The following is a 19,454-nucleotide window of genomic DNA, read 5'->3' on the forward strand; positions in this document are numbered from 1 at the left end:
TATCCTAATCATGAAAAGTTTTATTTCTACATTTGGAATGATTACACGGATAATGTAATGTGATATCATTCATACATTTTGGATGACTCTTTGCAAAATTTACAAACTCTTCAACTCCAATAAAATATTCATTTTGGATAAATCCATTTTCTAATATATTATACATCTAATTTTTGTTCATATACATTGTATCCTAATAAACATAAGATTGATTACTTAGTAAGTATACAATTAATATAATAGAGGTACTACATGCATGATTCAATGTATTCACAAACCATACCATAAATACAAAAAATTAAGTATATAATTATAAAGTTATCCTTTCAGAGCAATGATACTAGGTTTAAATTCTATAACCTACTAAACTAAAAAATCAACCAAAATATAATTCTATAATCTAGAAGTGACAAACTCCTAACCGCGAGCTCAAGGGTGGCCAAGACGATCGACCAATTCAGTGGTAGCGTTGGCCAGCTCGTGGCAGCGAGTCTTGAGTCGGGCCAAGCTTGCTGCCACAATCTCAAGGCCGACTAGAGTCGCTGGCATGAGCTCAAGGCTGCCCAAGCTCCCTACTGTAATCTTGGGCCAACCAAGATCTTCATTGCGAGGTCGGGGCCGACAAAGGTTGCTACAACGATCTCGAGGCCAGGCAACTCATCGCCATGAGGTTGCAGCCGACCAAGATCACCACCGTTAGGTTTAACTGGTAAAACGGAGGAGAGGGAAAGAGAAGAACATATCGACAAGTGGGAATGTCACTGGAGGAGAGGATGCTAGAGGAGATGGCCGTTGGAGATGGGAAGGTCACTAGAAAAGAGAAGGACGGAGGTAGGGACGGATCCAGAAAATAGAGTTGGGGGAGGGGGGGGGGGCTTGAATATAATACATTTATACAACAACAAAAAGTAATTGTTCAATGAAGTGCTCTGCTAGATTTTGAAATATTCTTCTTAGTTAAATCTTGTTTAATATAAAGGGTCAACAATTAGTAAGAAAGTCATTTTCTATTTTATTACAAAATATCTATTTTCACATACTTCATTATTAAAAATACTCTTGGCCTAGGGACGGGTTAACAGAAATGCTAGGAGCGAGTGAATTTTTTTTATCATATCATTAAAAATACTCATGGTAAAAATAAGTTAAAAAATTTTCATTATGCTTCGCTTGATATTATTTTTATCAAAAATTATACATAGAAAGTAATTTTCTTTTTATAGGATTTTCTCTTTAATAAATTTCATTTTATTTTATCCTTTAAAAGTTCCTTTCGATTAAAATTTTAAATTTTAAAATAAATTTATTATTTTTTATTCCTCTATTGATTATTAATATAATTATTTAATCTATTTATAATAATATATTATGTATATATATTTATTCTCTGTCATGTTATTTTTCTATTAAAAAATTTGAAATTTGTGTAATCCAATACGTTATATCATTTAAGATTAATTAGACTACCTAAAAAAATTAAATTGTGTTATATAATCAATTATTAAAGTTATTAAAATTAATTTTAACATGTACAATCCATTAATATTTTCAGATAGTGTACATTAATTTCAAATGTTATCGTCGTATATTACTAATTTCATTGAATTAAGTTATTTGAATTATATTTTTAAATATTTAAATTATGCTCTCTTTTTTTTTTAAAAAAAAATATCAAATCACTTATTAATTTATCAAAATACTCTTCTATGCTCTCTCCTCGAGTTCCTATCAGCTACCTCCGTCGGTAGAGATGGATCTCTGATTGATGACATGCACGCAAGCACACTAAGGTTAGATCTTTACTCCGTTCCTTAATTTTTCGCCCATTTTTGTTGGAGATTTCAAGATTTGATTTTTCCTGTCTTGAAAAGAAAAAAAAATAGATCTTTCAAGATCCAATTTTACCATCTCATTTCCCTTATATCTGCGAGAGAAGAGGAGATAAGTTTTGCTTCCAAATATAGCAACAAGACAACATCTTTCTTTGGATCTGCCTTCCAGTTCGTTGTTTGACCTGACCTTACTTTGATTCGATGATGGATTTTATCTACTTGGAAGTTACCCTTATGAGTATCCAATCAGAGAGATCCTGCCAGCGGTTGATGAAACACGTTAGATTATATTTATTTATTTATTTATTTATTTATAGCTTTTAGGGCAATTTGATCATTTTCCCTTTTCTATTTAGGCTTTAGGATTTCTTAACTTAACTATATACGGATTTATATTTTGTACTTCTGACTATGAATTTTAGATTCAACAACATAACTATTGATACAGTGCATAAAGGTGGGGTCCGATAAGGTCAGGCAGTCACAAGTCAAGGGGGCGTGGCAGTTGGAGGTCAAGGGGACGTGACAGTCAGAAGTCAAGGAGACGTGACGGTCAGAAGTTAAGGGGGCATAGCAGTCAGAAGTCAAGGGGGCATAGTAATCAGAAATAAAGGGGGCGTGGCAGTCAGAAGTCAAGGGGGTGTATCAGTCAGCAGTTAGGGGAAAGAAGGACTCAGACCTCCTATGACGTCATCAGCCGCATAATTCCCGGTCAGGTACTGACAGATCAAGATCCTAGATCTGAAACACAACATGTAGCTTAGAGTAATGCCTGACCTGCTTTGACTGGTCGGGTTCCCTTAACCCGATTTGCACAGACAGGCTTGGTACTTGCAGTAAGACAACTTCTGGTCGGTTGTTACGAACCACAAGTGTGCAGTTATGTCGTTAGTAATAAAAGAATATCGAATCCACAGGGACTGGTTATAAGCACTAAAGATGTCTCAAAAGAGAATTAGCTAAACAAATGATTAAAAGATCATTTACAACTAAGGATTAGAAGTAAGGGTTAAATGCAGAAATTCAGTAGATGGCAAATCCATGAATCTTACATCAAATTACATCACAAGTACTCCCTCCTTCCTAGAACAAAAGATCTACTCCATAGAAGGAGAGGAAAGAATCGAAGACAAGAAGATTAAAGACATTCTGATCCAAATCAAGAAAATAAAAAGGAATGCTTATCTCATTACGACGAGTGATCTTTGGAACCAATCCTCCACTCTTGGAGTCGAATCTCGGATAGAAATCGCCTTCCGAACGTTGGAAACTCGCCCAAGAACAGATCTCCCCAAAGGGAGAGTCCTCCCTTTCAAAGAGGAAGAGGCTCTATGTATAGAGGAGGACATTTGGGCGCCACACGACCCAGGACACGACCGTGTGAGATCCACACGGCCAAGGCATTCCTCCTCTCGGCCAAGGTCACACGACCGTGTGATCCTCACACGATCGTGCCATGTTCCACTTCTGCCTTCTTGCACGACCGTGTGAAACCACACGACCTGACTAGTTCTTGTCTCTGGAAGTGTTGCACGGCCGTGTGGCACATACGGTCATGCCATTTTTCAGCTATGGAAAGGCTGCACGACCGTGTAATCATACACGACCATATACTGGCTGGCTGGAAAAGCTGGTACAGTCGTGTAACCTCACACGACCAAGGTACTCTCCCTTGCTGTTGATGCTACACGACCCTGTCATGACCACACGACCAGGGCCATTCCCCTTTGCAAGGCCGTGTGACACTCATCGCCAAAGTCGTTCTTCCTCCGTTTGGTTATAGAATCAGTCACGGACATCAATTCTTCTCCAAATTCGACTCCTGAAAGCATAAAACGCACAAAAGCATATCTTCGAACAAAGAACATGAATGTGCATAGATAAAACATGTATAAAACATAAGAATGTGCGTCAAAATATGCTAAATAAGTGTATAAAATATACGCACATCACGCCCCTAGACTTAGACTTTTGCTTGTCCTCAAGCAAAATGCTGTAATCAAGATTCATGTATTCAATAATGCATTATAATCCTCAATGCACTTTCCTAACTCTATCTAAAAAGTTTCATTAATAAGCATGATCATAGAAACAAACCAAGTATGGCTTAAGCATAAGTCTCCTATGCACGGTGCAAATAAGTAACTCAAAAACCCTTCAAGTTTCAATCTTTGTTCTAGTTAAGTCGTCATCCAATTGAGTTCCTAATTTTTTCGGTGATAGGTACTTACCTATCACACACTTGGTTCATATTTCTCAATCAACTTAGGGTCTCAAAGGTGTGCTCAATATCAGGAGAACCATAGAAGTCATTTCCCCAATAACCTAACTCGGTCTCAAAGGGATGACTTGCTAGTTTCCACTCACGACAACTTTTTTTTATATCCTCTTTTTTTTCAACACCTTTTTTCTTTTTTTTTTTCATCTTGCACCTTTTTTTTTACTAAGTGATTGCATTGTGTAACACTTAAACACATAAGTTCATAGGCAAAAAGTTGGGATATTTTGATTTTTTTTTCAAATAAGCTTTCAAGATTCGAGCCTCATCTAGTAACCAAAATGAAGTTTGAGAAATCACCATGGAAACCAAGTACTAAACAAATATGATGAATCATGACTATTTCAATGATATCAACTATTCAAGTTTGAGTAAAGTGAAGTGAAGGTAAGATCCTTAAGGTTAAGTCAAAACTCAAACTTATTTCTATATGATATTTAGCTCACATCATGCTACTCAAGATAGAGAAAAGAGGCACACTTAATATACTAGCATCATTTACAATATCATGAATCAAGATAAAGAATGTGCTAACAATTTTACTTTTGAACAAGTAAACATAAAAGTGAGGATTTATGTTTTCTTCAATGAGGATGCCAAATTTTTTTTCAAAAGACAGTCAAATGACTATCAAAAACAATCCAAATAAGACAAAACAAATGCAGAACTAAAAACTAAAAATTTTAAGGTTACAAACCACCCCCCCTCCCCCAAACTTAAACTTTTCATCGTCCCGATGAAATCAACATGGTGGTGGAGGTGGACGAGGGAAAGGAGGTCTACATGGACGTCCAATAGGAAAGCTAGGAAAACTTGGAGTCTACTCAGGATCCTATGATACTCATAGAGGGCATCTACTTGTTGACTAGTAATACTCATGCCCTGCATAAATTCTCTCATTCTAGCTTGATCAATATCATAATCCTGAACAAATTCGGCCATTTGACTTTGAAAATTTCTTGTGAACTGAAAATGATTCTGTACTTCTCTAAACTGGTCATATGATAAAGAAAAGTGACCCTCCAACATCGTTCGTTGGGCATCCTGCTTCTCATGAAGCGAGTCTAGAGATGCACGAAAATCAGAGAAATCAAATCTTGAACTACCCGTACCATAGGCAAAAGAGTGCCTAGCAGGTTCTGGATGTTCAGAAGGCAGCGGATGTCCAGATGACGAGGGCTCAAGGTGGGGCTCTGTGTCTCCAGATATGGAAGGAACATTCTCAGGATCTCTATCAGTGATTACCCAATTAGCAGGATTGCGGATAAAGGTGCGCTCAGGATAAGAAAGAGGTAATGGGAAACCATTCTTCCTAGGAAAGGCAAAACCATTCTCATCCCGACAAATCATTTTCATAGCAAGACATGCATCAATATCAATCATGTCATTGCCATGAATGACCTCCAACCCATCTAGATCAAGTTCCAAATTTATAGCTATTTGAGTAATCAAACCACCAAAAACAATTGATCCCGAGGATGCCTTCCCGGCTCTCACCAAGGTTTGCAAAAAATGAAAATCAGAATTGAAGTCAAACTTATGTAGCATAGCCCACAAAGCATAAAGTTCCACTTTCTTAATGACTCCGTCACTTTCCCCTCTACCAAAAATAGTTTTATTCATAACACGATGCAAGTATCTAAAAATGAGGTTTTGCATATGAGAAGCTTTAGCTCTAGAGGGCTCATAAGGTTGATCTAATCCAGTAATCAAATTCCAAAAATTATTCCAATTAAATCTTGAGTTAAACCTGCGAGAATTATCCGTAGACAATCCAAAATAATTATTGAAATCACTAAATGTCCACTGAAACTCTTAATTCATTAGTTTAAAAGTTATTTTGCCAACAAAATCATCTTCATTATCAAAGTGAACATCTAGTGAACTCAAAAACTCCAGTATGATACGAGGATATGTAGGTAAATGTGTATATATAATATCATTCCAATCAAGGGACCCAATCATCCAATCTACATCATCTCTAATTCCTAGCATATCTAAAACAGTTGGGTCCATATATTGTGTATACACAATCTTTCTATTGACAAGAATTTCGAATCTAGACTTATGATCTTCATTTCTAAAAATAATATTGAATTCACTGTCATTACCTTCGTCGCGTGCTATCCTCTTTCCCTTGCCCTTTGTCGGTTGCTTTCCTTTTTCTTTGGTTTGTTCCCTTCCTCCGCTTGATCCACCGTTTCCTTTGTGAAGTTTCTTCAAAATATTGGACATGTTATCAAGCTTGAGTAAGGAAATGTGATGTTTTGTTGGAGAAGTAAGTTCTTGTGATAATAGATCTTGAAAGACAAGATCTTTGGGACTAGGGGTTGTAGATCTTGAAGATAGGAGGGGAGAGAAGAGTGTTGTTAAAATCTAGATCTTGATGAAGTTTGTGGAGAGAAACGAGTTTGAGATCTAGATCTGAGAAGATTTAGAAGAAAGATTGAAGAGGAGAGAAGTTTGGGAGAGAGGAATGTCTTGAGGATAAGGGGTGTGTATGGCCGACACGGCCTAGGTATGTCCGTGTCTTCTAGACACGGCCAAAATAAATGGCTCTACACGGGCCGTGTAGATCTACACGGCCCCGACCCTCTCCTTTTCGGGTTGGTCAGCACGGTCGTGCCGATTAGCACGACCACATCCATCTTCTCCTCGGTCTAACTCACATGACCGTGTGCGAGACACGACCTCATCCTTTTCCTCTTCAGGTAGCCTTGTACGACCGTGCTGGATGGCACGGGTAGTGCAAATTCCTCCTCTGGATTTTTACACGACCGTGTGTGGGACACGGTTGGGCACATCTCTTCCTCTGGAATCATCACACAGCCGTGTCTGGTACACTATCGGGCAATTTTTCTTCTCAGGAACCCTTACACGGTCGACACGACCCATGCATCCTCCTTCTCTACAAGTCACACATGGTCGTGTATAACACATGACCAAGCTCTGTTTTGCTCAATCTTAGATGATCTCGCTCCTTCTCAACTTCTCCAACACTTCCATACCCATGAAGAAGTCATGGCCAGCAAAATTTCAACCTGAAAACAAAAGTAACAACAAATTTAAAAGTACTAACTAATAAAATGAAAAACTACAACTGAAAAACACTAAAGGAACCCTTGGGTTGCCTCCCAAGAAACGCTTGTTTAAGGTCTTTAGATCGACCATTCTCCTTGACCCTTTCATCTTTTTCTTGCCCTAGGAGGGCAGACGTCTTATTTTTATTGGGAGGCCTCCTCCTAATATCACTTGCTGGATCATGTTCCTCATCCGGTGGCCTCCCATGAGGATGGAAATTCCAATCCTCAAGCTGATAAGCGTCTACCCCGCTGCGAACACTTAATAAGAAAGAAGAGACATGGTTAGAAGAGTTAGACAAATCATACTCCAACCTTTCCTTATCGATTACCAATGAAAGCTTATGGTTTTTAACATCAATTATTACTCCAGCTGTTGTAAGGAAGGGTCTTCCTAATATGATTGGAATCTTCGGGTCCTCTACCATGCCCAGAACTACAAAATCTGTGAGAATTGTAATCCCACCAACCTCTACCGGTACGTCTTCAATAATGCCCATAGGATATCTGCAAGAATGATCAGCTAATTGAAGTGCCATGGTAGTAAGTTTCATGTTTTTGAGACCTAACTTATTACATATTGAATAGGGAATGAGGCTAACACTTGCCCCTAAATCACAAAAAGTTTTTTTCTATGAATTCAAATCCTATGTTGCAAGGAATGTAAAAGCTTCCTGGATCTTTAAGCTTTGGGGAAATGTTCTTCTCAAATAAAGCGTTGCATTCCTCGGTAAGTGCAATGGTCTCAATATCTCCCCTTCTTCTCTTATTTGATATGATATCCTTCAGAAATTTGGCAAACTTTAGCATTTGTAGAATAACATCAATTAAAGGAACTTCAACACAAATTTCTTTAACCTTTTCCAAAAATCTGCCAAATTCTTCATCTTTTTTCAGCATCACCAATCTTTGAGGAAAATTGACTACTTGATTCTGTGGGTTAAGTGGAAGAGTCTCTTCAACCTTATTGGTATTCTCCTCCTTTTCTTGAATTTGAAATGGTTCAGATGTAGGAGGAGAGAGCTGTTATTCAGTTTACATCTCTTTTGGAGCAGCCACTTGAGGATTACCCAAGGTCCATCCGCTCCTAAGCTCGATTCGATTGCAATGTTCTATTGGATTTACATCAGGTTTTCCAGGAAATTATTTAGGCGCTCTTGAAAAAAAAAAGGTAGATCCGCTACCTTAGCGGCTCCCCTAGTGCCGACCCCACAGATATGGAGGGAGGTTCATGCAGGTACACAGGCCATAGGCGCATGGCGGGGTAAACCCCAGGTCGTCAGTTCCTGAGAATCGACCCCTGGCCATTACGCCAGAGATACCATGCGCCCACCGTCTGCGCTACGCCCTGGGGGCTATCTGGGTGCTCTTGAAGATGATGAGGTTAGCTGGGTAATTTGGCTATCTTGAATCTTTTGATACTTTTCAGAATTATCCATTCTCTAAGTTAGCTTCAAAATATCTTGCTTCATTTCATTTTGATTGGAGATAATTTCCTCAAGCATCTTCTCAATTTTAGAAAACTGATAGCCTTGAGAAGATTGTTGTTGTTGCTAAAAATTTTGTTGCTCCGACTGGAAATTTTGTTTGCCTCCCATGGATGATCCTTGTTCTTGATTGTTTCTATAAGAGAAATTAGGATGATTCTTCCACTAAGGGTTGTATGTGTTGAAATATGGATTGTTCTGTCATTGATTAAAACTCATGATAGTGTCACATTGCTCTAATTGATTTATTTGTGCAGAGATAGCTCCCAAAGGACATGAGTCTTGAGAATGATCAGAACTTCCACATATTTCACAATAGCAAACTATAGCATTTGCTGTATTAGTGTCAGTCCCCATATTTTCTAGTTTCTTTGTAAGAGCATTCAGCTTTGCAGTCATTCGAGTGACTGCATCTACATCAAATTTTCCTGATGCTTTTATTAGGTTTGAATAAGAATAGCCTCCACTTCTCTCTGTTGCACATTGATGATGATTCTGTGCTACACTCTCAAATGATTTCTTCGACTTCATCTAAACTTGTGTTCATAAGTGCCCCTCCAGCAGCTAAATCTAGGGGCACTTTAGTATGATAATTTATGCCGCTATAAAAAGTGTGTAACACCAACCATTTCTCTAATCCATGATATGGACATTGTCTGAGCATATTATTGTATCTATCCCATGCTTCAAATAAAGATTTTGAATCTGATTGTCTGAAGCTTGCAATAAGATTTCTCATATGAGCTGTCTTGTTAGGAGGATAGAACTTATCTAAGAATTGATGCTCACATTGTTCCCAAGTGGTAATGCTATTTGGAGGTAAGGAATTCAACCATTGTTTAGCTCTATCTCTTAAAGAAAACCCAAACAGTAATAATCTAACTGCTTCTGAAGGAACACCGTTCATTTTCATGGTATTACAGATTTCATAGAAGACCTCTAAATGCTGATTAGGATCTTCATGCGGTCCACCTCCAAACTGATTTTGTTGAACCATATTGATTATTGCAGGCTTGATCTCAAAGTTATTTGCTTCAACAGAGGGTCTTATAATGCTTGAGCGAAATCCTCTTGCATAATGTGCTGCATAATCCTTAAGTGGTTTATTCACCATATTTGATTGTTCTTATTCTTCTTGATGTCTTTGCAAGATTCTCCTTTTATGGAATGTTCTATCAATCTCGGGATCAAGAGGAAGTAGATCTCTTGCAAAGTTAGATCTTCACATACAAGAACAAGACTAAAGAATTTGATTCAAAGAAAAGAAAAGAATAGAAAGAAATTGGTTTACAAAAAGAATTAAAGAATAATGTAATGAATGAATGAAAAAATGCAATGAATGAAAACAAAGAACGAATGCAATGAAGGAATACAAAACAGAATTAGAAAACTAGTCACAAATCAGATGTAAAAAAAGAAAAGAAAAGTTTAGTCTAACTCAATTGATAATCTCTAATATTATAAGCGCAGTCCCCAACAACGACGCCAAAAACTTGTTACGAACCGCAAGTGTACGTTACGTCGTCAGTAATAAAAGAATATCGAATCTACAAGGACTGGTTATAAGCACTAAAGATGTCTCAAAAGCGAATTAGCTAAACAAATGATTAAAAGATCATTTACAACTAAGGATTAGAAGTAAGGGTTAAATGCAGAAATTCAGTTTTAGGAGTTTTGGTTTCTTTGTGATATTCATCGATGTAATGCAATCTACCAATTCTTGTCCTCAATTGTAATGTTTTCATAAGAAGTCACCAGTTATCTTCTGTAGAAAACACCGACCAAGGACTCACATCTAAACCTTAAGTAATCAAAGAGTTATGATCCCTATAAAGTCTGTTAGCGGGGCAACCCTGTCACGACGCCCCTCGATCATACGACATAGAAACACATCACTAATCAATTCACATTAAGATATAGAATTAAGCAAATCAATCTGTCCTACTTCTTTGTAGGTTCTTGCTTTACCCCTAAAGGTGATCCCCTAAAATGTCTGTTAGTGGGGTAGCCCTGTCACGACGCCCCTCGGTCATACAATTTAGTGAATTCCTCAACAAGATTCCACAAGAAATACAAACAACCAATCAAGAATGATAATTAAGCACAAAACACAACAATCCATACAAGATTGATTAATATAAAACACAATAATATCCTTGAATCAAGAAGATAACAAATCCATGAATCTTACATCAAGTTACATCACAATTACTCCCTCCTTCCTAGAACAAAAGATCTACTCCATAGAAGGAGAGGAAAGAATCGAAAGACAAGAAGGTTAAAGACATTCCAATCCAAATCAAGAAAATAGAAAGGAATGCTTATCTCAATACGACGAGTGATCTTTCGAACCAATCCTCCACTCTTGGAGTCGAATCTTGGACAGAAATCGCCTTCTAAACGTTGGAAACTCGCCCAAGAACAGATCTCCCCAAAGGGAGAGCCCTCCCTTTCAAAAAGGAAGAGACTCTATATATAGAGGAGGACATTTGGGCGCTACACGGCCCAGGACACGACCGTGTGAGATCCACACGACCAAGTCATTCCTCCTCTCGGCCAAGGTCACACGGCCGTGTGATCCTCACACGACCGTGCTATGTTCCACTTCTGCCTGCTTGCACGACCGTGTGAAACCATACGACCTGGCTAGTTCTTGTCTCTGGAAGTGTTGCACGACCGTGTGGTACACACGACCATGCCATTTTTCGGCTCTGGAAAGGTTGCACGGTCGTGTAATCATACACATCCATGTACTGGCTGACTGGAAAAGGTGGCACGGTCATGTAACCTCACATGGCCAAGGCACTCTCCCTTGTTGTTGATGTTACACGACCCTGTCATGACCACACGGCCAGGGTCATTGCCCTTTGCACGGTCGTGTGGCACTCATCGCCAAAGTCATTCTTCCTCCGTTTGGTTATAGAATTAGCTACGGACATCAATTCATCTCCAAATTCGACTCCTGAAAGCATAAAACACACAAAAGCAGATCTCCGAACAAAGAAAAGTATTTATGCTAAAAGCAAAGCAAGGAACATGAAAGTGCATAGATAAAGCATGTATAAAACATAAGAATGTGCGTCAAAACTGTTGGTTGTTACTCGGAAAACCTATCGGTTCCATTGTACAAAAATTTTGTACAAAGATCTGAATTTTTTCCTAGCTACCATGTGTTCTTTTAAATTAAACTTGGATCGCCTGTGGAACTTAACACGTTTGATCCTAAGTTTGATTTATTGTTCTTTTAGGTTTAGACTTGGATCTCCTGCGGAACTTAACACGTTCGATCCAAATCACCTAGGTCACAAAGACAATTAAATATCTATTTCCAAAATCGGCTTCGAGTACTGCATGGCGAGGCACATGACCTTCTTGGATATGGGAGCAACCACCACCGACTAGACAAAGCCTTTTAAGGAAATTAAATATTTAACCTTCCCATAGTAACCCTAGGTTAACCGCTAAGAACAATCAAATCACAAGGAAAAGAAAAAAAAAACAAAAGAACACAACTTCGAAAACTAATTCGAAAAACTAGAATCGCATGCCTCTTGTATTTGGTATTTTTACAAAGAAATAAAACTAGTATGATGCGGAAAATAATTACTAGTTATACCTTTCTTTGTGAACTTTCAATGACCTCTTGATCTTCTACCGTATTCCTCTTCTAACCTCGGACATTGTGTGGGCAATGATCTTCCGAGATGAGAACCACCAAGGCACCTTCTTCTTCCTTCCTTCACGTTTCGGCCAAGCAAAAACTTCCAAAGGATGAAGAACTTTTTCCACCAACCAAGCTCCAAGGGATGCAAGAAACAAGCCTCCTTTCTCTCCTTTTCTCCAAGCTAGATCCGGCCACTTCTATGTCTCCAAGAGGTGATGAAGTCTCGGCCACAAGAAGGAGAAGAGAGAAGGGGAAGGGGAACCTCTAGGGGCCGGCCACACCTAGGAAGAAAAGAGAGGAAGAAAAAGAACAGAGTCGTTCGTCATTACGGCCCCTCTACCCCCTCTTTTATAATCCTTGGTCTTAGCAAATAAGAAAATTTTAATAAAAACTTCCTTAATTCTTTTGCCATGAAAAAGAAAAATTAATTAATTAAAAATCAAATTTCTTTTTGTAATTTTCTTGGCCGGCCACTTTCTCTCCAAATACAAGGAAAGTTTTAATTAAAACAAGAATTAAAACTTCCTAATTTGTTTCCGGAAATTTATAAAACTTTCTCCAATAATTTTTATCCCTTCATGACTGGTTAATAAAAAGGGAATTTTATAAATTAAAATCTTTCTTTTAAACATGTGGATAATTTCCAAAAAGGAAAGTTATCTCTAAAAATTAAAATCTCCTTTCAATCTACAAATAAGGAAAGATATTAAATCTTTTCTTAATCTTTTGTAGAAACTAATAAAAGAGAATTTTTAATTTTTAAACTTTATTTTAAATCATGAACATGATTAAAAGGAAAGTTTTTATCAAAATTAAAATCAACCTTTTAATCTACAAATAAGGAAAGAGATTTAGCTCTTCTCTTAATCTTTTGTAGAATCTTATAAAAGGAAAGATTTAAATTTTTAAACTCTCTTTTAAATCATGTTATCCACATAAGAAAAATTTTTAAAATTAAAATTTCTTTTTATTTTAATAGGGCCGGCCACCTAAGCTTGAGTTCAAGCTAGGGCCGGCCACATGAATTCACCCATGAACCAAGCCATGGCCGACCCTAGCTTGGTCTCCAAGCTAGCTTGGCCGACCCCTATAGGATGGGTAAGAAGGTGGGTATAGGTGGGTATAGTATTCTATAATTAAGAGGCTACGATAGGGGCCAAGAGGAGGAATTGGTTTTGGTCTCCCAATAAAATTAAGCATCCCGTGTTCGCCCCGAACACACAACTTAATTTTATCAATAATAATTATTCCACTAGAGAACTATTATTGAACTACCGTACCAATCCCAAATTATATTTTTGGGCTCCTTCTTATTATGAGTGTATTAGTCTCCCTGTGTTTAAGATAATGAATGCCCACTAATTAAATGAATTACTGACAACTCACTTAATTAATATCTTAGTCCAAGAGTAGTACCACTCAACCTTATTATCATGTCAGACTAAGTCCACTTGCAGGGTTTAACATGACAATCCTTATGAGCTCCTCTTGGGGACATTCTCAACCTAAATCACTAGGACACAGTTTCCTTCTATAATCAACAACACACACTATAAGTGATATCATTTCCCAACTTATCGGGCTTATTTATTTATCGAACTAAATCTCACCCATTGATAAATTAAAGAAATAAATATCAAATATATGTGCTTGTTATTATATTAGAATTAAGAGCATACACTTCCATAATAACTGAGGTCTTTGTTCCTTTATAAAGTCAGTATAAAAAGAAACGACCTCTAATGGTCCTACTCAATACACTCTAAGTGTACTAGTGTAATTATATAGTTAAGATAAACTAATACCTAATTACACTACGACCTTCCAATGGTTTGTTCCTTTCCATCTTGGTCGTGAGCTACTATTTATAATTTATAAGGTACTGATAACATGATCCTCTGTGTGTGACACCACACACCATGTTATCTATAATATAAATTAATTAAACAACTACATTTATCATAAATGTAGACATTGTTGGTGCAACCTTAGGTCAAGGTTGACCTGGGTGACCCGACTCGAGTTGACCTGACTCGAGGTATATTTTGATGTTTGACAAGAATAGAGAAGTTGTATTTTGATGTTTGACAAGAATAGGAACTTGGGGGATTGTGGGTGCAATCTTTGGTCAAGGTTGACCTGGTTGACCCGACTTGAGTTGACCTGATTCGGGAAAAGTCCAAGTATGGAGACTTGGCACGGAAAGGTCCAAGCAGGGAGCTTGGCATGGGAAAAGTCCAAGCAGGGAGCTTGGCACGTGGAAAAGTCCAAGTATGGAGACTTGGCACAGAAAAGTCCAAGCAGGGAGCTTGGCACGGGAAAAGTCCAAGCAGGGAGCTTGGCACGGGGAAAAGTCCAAGTATGGAAGCTTGGCATGGGAGGTCGGAGAGGGCTCGGTAGCTCGTTCTCCGGACTAGGTCAGAGAGTGCTCGGTAGCTCGTTCTCTGGACTGGATGAAGTTGGAGAGGGCTCGGTAGCTCGTTCTCCGGACTAGGTCAGAGAGGGCTCGGTAGCTCGTTCTCTGGACCGGACGTGGAAGTCGGAGAGGGCTCGGTAGCTCGTTCTCCGGACTAGGTCAGAGAGGGCTCGGTAGCTCGTTCTCTGGACCGGACGTGGAAGTCGGAGAGGGCTCGGTAGCTCGTTCTCTGGACCGGACGTGGAAGTCGGAGAGGGCTCGGTAGCTCGTTCTCCGGACTAGGTCAGAGAGGGCTCGGTAGCTCGTTCTCTGGACCGGACGTGGAAGTCGGAGAGGGCTCGGTAGCTCGTTCTCCGGACTAGGTCAGAGAGGGCTCGGTAGCTCGTTCTCTAGATCAGGAAGGCTTTAGGGTTTAAGGCTGGGAAATTGGATCGGTCTGCTGACCGATCCAGGTCATCTGATCGATCTGGTGACCGATCAGTAACTAAACAGATTGGGAGAAGGAATGGCCTGATCGGTCCACAGACCGATCAGGGCTCTGGCAACCAACTCTCTGTGAGAGTTGGGATCGGTCTGGGGACCGATCAGCCTAGGGCCTGATCGGTCCACAGACCGATCAGGGATCGCAACCAACTCTCTGTGAGAGTTGGGATCGGTCTAGGGACCGATCAGCCTAGGGCCTGATCGGTCCCCTGACCGATCAAATCCATCCTGGACAGATCAGGGTGGAGCCTGATCGGTCCAGGTCTAGCCGTTGAGACACAACGGCTAGATTTCTTCTTTCTTCTTCTTCGCAGGTTCATATAAATCAAGGGCCTCTACAGTAGAGTTTGCTTCTGCTTGCTACTTCTTGTTCCTTGCGATCAGAGCTTTGTTGAGCTCTCCATTTCTGAAGCTTCGTGTGAGCTTCCCTCGGCTGGACTCCAACTGATCAGTTGCTGCTGTTGTTGGCGTGAAGTGGTTGCTTCATCACCAGTCGACGAGAAGGCAAGCAAACTAGTGTTTTTACATTCATATTGTTCTTGGCTTCTTGCTGTATTTCTTGTACTCCGATCTTGCTGTTGCAAGAGAGATTGTGGCGAGGTTTCTCCACCCAGAAGGAGTTTTTATTAGCCGGTTCTCCGGGGTCTCATCCACCGACGGATTGATAGGATTCGTCCACTTTACGGACACGCCGAGGAGTAGGAGTATCATCTCCGAACCTCGTTATATCGTCGTGTTTGAGGTTTGATCTTCTCCATTTTCGTTTCTATCTTTTATTTCCGCTGCGTTAACTAAAATTGTAGGAAGAAACGTGAATTTGGGGTCGGCTATTCACACCCCCCCTCTCTAGCCGCGTCCGAAAGTCCTAACAAGTGGTATCAGAGCGAGGTCGCTTTTCGTCGGATTAACACCCGGGGGAGCACGAGCTAGAGAATGGATCAACTTGGAGAAGACGTCACGATTCCACCCTTCTACGATCGCGACAAATTCGCGTATTGGAAGGTAAGAATGAAGTATTTTCTTATGACTAACCTAGTAAATTGGAATTGTGTACAAGTAGGTTTTATTCCTCCGGTGGATAAAGAAGGAGAACCTCTCGAGAAGAAGAAGTGGACGAAGGAACAAATCCACCAATCCATAATCAACGACGAGGTAACAAAAATCTTTGAATTTTCATTACCTAATGATATCTTGTGTAAGATAGGTGGATACAACAATGCCAAGGAGTTGTGGAACAACTTGGCTAAGTTCCATGAGGAGAGCTCCAATTCAAGTCATGAAGAGGAGTCAAGTGAGACAAGTAGCTCACATCATGAAGGTATGGAATTAGAAGTTGAGGGCTACTCACCCAGCATCTAAGGAAGAAAAGGAGGAGAGTTCTTCTTCAAAACTGGAGCAAGAAGAAGAAGCCTCTACCTCCGGAAGGGATGAAGGAGAGAGCTTATATCCATCCTCAACCCTAGGTAACTCATGCAACTTAATTTCAAGTAAATTACATATAATGTGCTTTGAGTGTAGGGAATATGGGCATTACAAGAGTAAATGTCCAAAGAGGATTAGGAAGACTCCACCGGCGCCAAAGGTCAAGGAAGCCGGAGTCCCGATACACAAGGACAAGGAGCACGTGGTGTGCTTCCAATGCAAGCAAAGGGGACATTATAGGAGCCAATGTCCAAGGGGGAGGCAACCTCACAAGGACAAGAGACAAAGCACATCTATAGGGGGAGCTAAGGCAAACTCTAAGGTATCCTTTAAGGCACATTCTTGCAATTCTAATAAGACACATGCTAGTAGTTTTATTGCAATTGTCAATAATGATAAGTATGATAACCATAGAAACCGATACATGTGCTTAGGTGCCAAACATGTTAGCCTAGATAAGGACAATGCTAGAAATGCCAACCCTAGAGTTAACTCATCTAAGGTTAAGGAAAACCTAGATAGGAATCCCAAAACAACTAGACATATGCCTAGGAATACCTCAAAGAATAATGGAAAATTAAAGCTTGAGGTATTAAAGAAGGAAAATCAAGTCTTGAGGTCAAGACTTGACACTTTAGAAAAGACTCTTAAGAATTTGGAGAAGTCAACTCTAGGGTCTAAGGGTCAAAAACCAAAGCCCAAGGACATGAGAGGTTTGGGTCACAAACCTAAGTCTCAAGTGGTCAAGCCCGCTTATCATAATGTTTCATTCGATTATGGAACAAGACCTAGGGCTAAGAAGACCATCACCAAGGTCACAAGGGGAGTCACCCCTAGAGTTGATCTTGATGAGTCCCAAATGACCAAGGCTTTAAAGCCTAGGAGGGTCATTAGGAGGGTTGCTAGGGAAGTCATCCCTAGTGAATATTTAGTGAACCCAATGAGCTCAAATAGGTATTGGGTTCCTAGGAGCGTGATTCCTTCACGGTAGATGGTTTAGGGTGTGCCAACCTTAATTGGATAGGTAGTCAACCTACTCATGGCAAAAGGTGGCATTTTAGGAATTTTCAAGGTGTAATCAAGCCTTGAAAATGAAATTAAAAATTATTCCTAAGGTGATTAGGATGTACCAACCACATTTTAGGAGTTTTCTAGGGTCAATCTAATTGGCACATAGTGATCTAAAAATCTTTAGTATATGATTTTAGGTCTATTACACTTAGGAATATAGAATTTATGGTAAAATGACCAAAATTATCAAAAATGGCAACTAAGGCTGGAATTAGGTATTTTCTATACCTTTATATGTTATTTGCCATACATTGTTTGTCATATGCCATGTCATGACATCATATTTAACTTATTATCATTTAAAATTTCATGATAATACTTAGGTTAGTTATATGACATGCCTTATTTAAGTTTCATACTTTATGCCATGATATCATGACATTGGCACATGTTTCCACTTATGATATTATTTTTTTTATGCCATGTCATCATCTCTTGCATTTATGATCAATTAATTTGATTTAAGGATAGAAATACAATTTGATATGGAGATCAAATTGTTGTTTAGAAAATGCATGAGAACTTAGCTTAAGATGACCTAAACCCATATCTCACATCAAAATTGACTTGGATGTGTTTGATACACCTTAGATGTGTGTGAGATATTAGGATTATGAGCTAGGATCAAGGTGCATAGTTCTTGTACCTAGATGAGCCTAATTCGAATTTGAGGATCATAGGGAAAATTTGTGTACAAGTCATGTACATTTAACCCTAAGATTGTGGTCCTAAATTGAATGGTTTAAGATCATTTCAAAATTGATTTGAAAAACCTTGATGAAACTTTTCTAGTGATAGCATTCATCATTGAGCAAGTTGATACAAAGATGGATTAACTTTGAGCTATTTCAAAGTCTTTCGAACCTTGTATCAAGATTAAAAAATAGAAGTTATTTTCATAGAAAACTATTTTTCCATGATAATATATGTTATGAGGAATGTATCCTCAAAATTTTACAATTTTTGGAATTTTCTATAATTTTTTAGGGATTTCTGAATTTCGGGAGAAAAAATCAGAAATCTTATCAGAGAGCCGTGGACCGATCAGAGGAGATCCTGATCGGTCCAGGGAAGACTGGATCGGTCACTGGACCGATCCAGAGCAGTGTGGATCGGTCTGGTGACCGATCCAGTGGAGGCCTGATCGGTCTGGTGACCGATCAGAGCATGCCAAAATGCTGATTTTCGACTGTTGTCTGATATTTCAGCTGTGGAAGTTGGTGTTTTAGATTTCTAAAGGGTTGAAACTCTCCAAGACATTCTTGGTGCAATGGTCAAGGAGGAGTTAACCTTTAGGGGGAGTTTTACCTATTGGTAAAGGGGGAGTTGACTTTTAGGGGGAGTTTTTACTCGTCAAGATTTCTGAGGATGAGTGATATGGGATTATCACTAAGTTAATTGTTGATTTTAGTATCAAGGGGGAAATTAAGGGTTTCAATGAAAGGTATGGGACTTTCATTAGGAACAAACTCTTGACCTTGATTCAATCTTTTTGATGTGTGTCAAAAAGGGGGAGAATGTCCAGAGAATGTTCAAGGAAGAACATTGGAGTTTGGGGAGAATGTTCAGAGAATGTTCGAGGAAGAACATTGGAGAACTATTAGAAAACCTGAGTTAGGTTATCGGGTTAACCTAACTTGATTATGGTTTTTGTCAAACATCAAAAAGGGGGAGATTGTTAGTGCAACCTTAGGTCAAGGTTGACCTGGGTGACCCGACTC

General features: G+C 39.1%; 1 non-coding gene across 1 annotated transcript; it reads left to right on the plus strand.

The window, feature by feature from the left end:
- Positions 1-9,312: 9,312 nt before the first annotated feature.
- LOC121968873 lies at positions 9,313-9,419 on the plus strand. The gene has a single exon (XR_006108395.1). It is a non-coding gene; the product is annotated as a small nucleolar RNA R71 (small nucleolar RNA).
- Positions 9,420-19,454: the final 10,035 nt, after the last annotated feature.

Source organism: Zingiber officinale, chromosome 3B (assembly GCF_018446385.1).
Source record: "Zingiber officinale cultivar Zhangliang chromosome 3B, Zo_v1.1, whole genome shotgun sequence".
Lineage (NCBI taxonomy): Eukaryota > Viridiplantae > Streptophyta > Magnoliopsida > Zingiberales > Zingiberaceae > Zingiber > Zingiber officinale.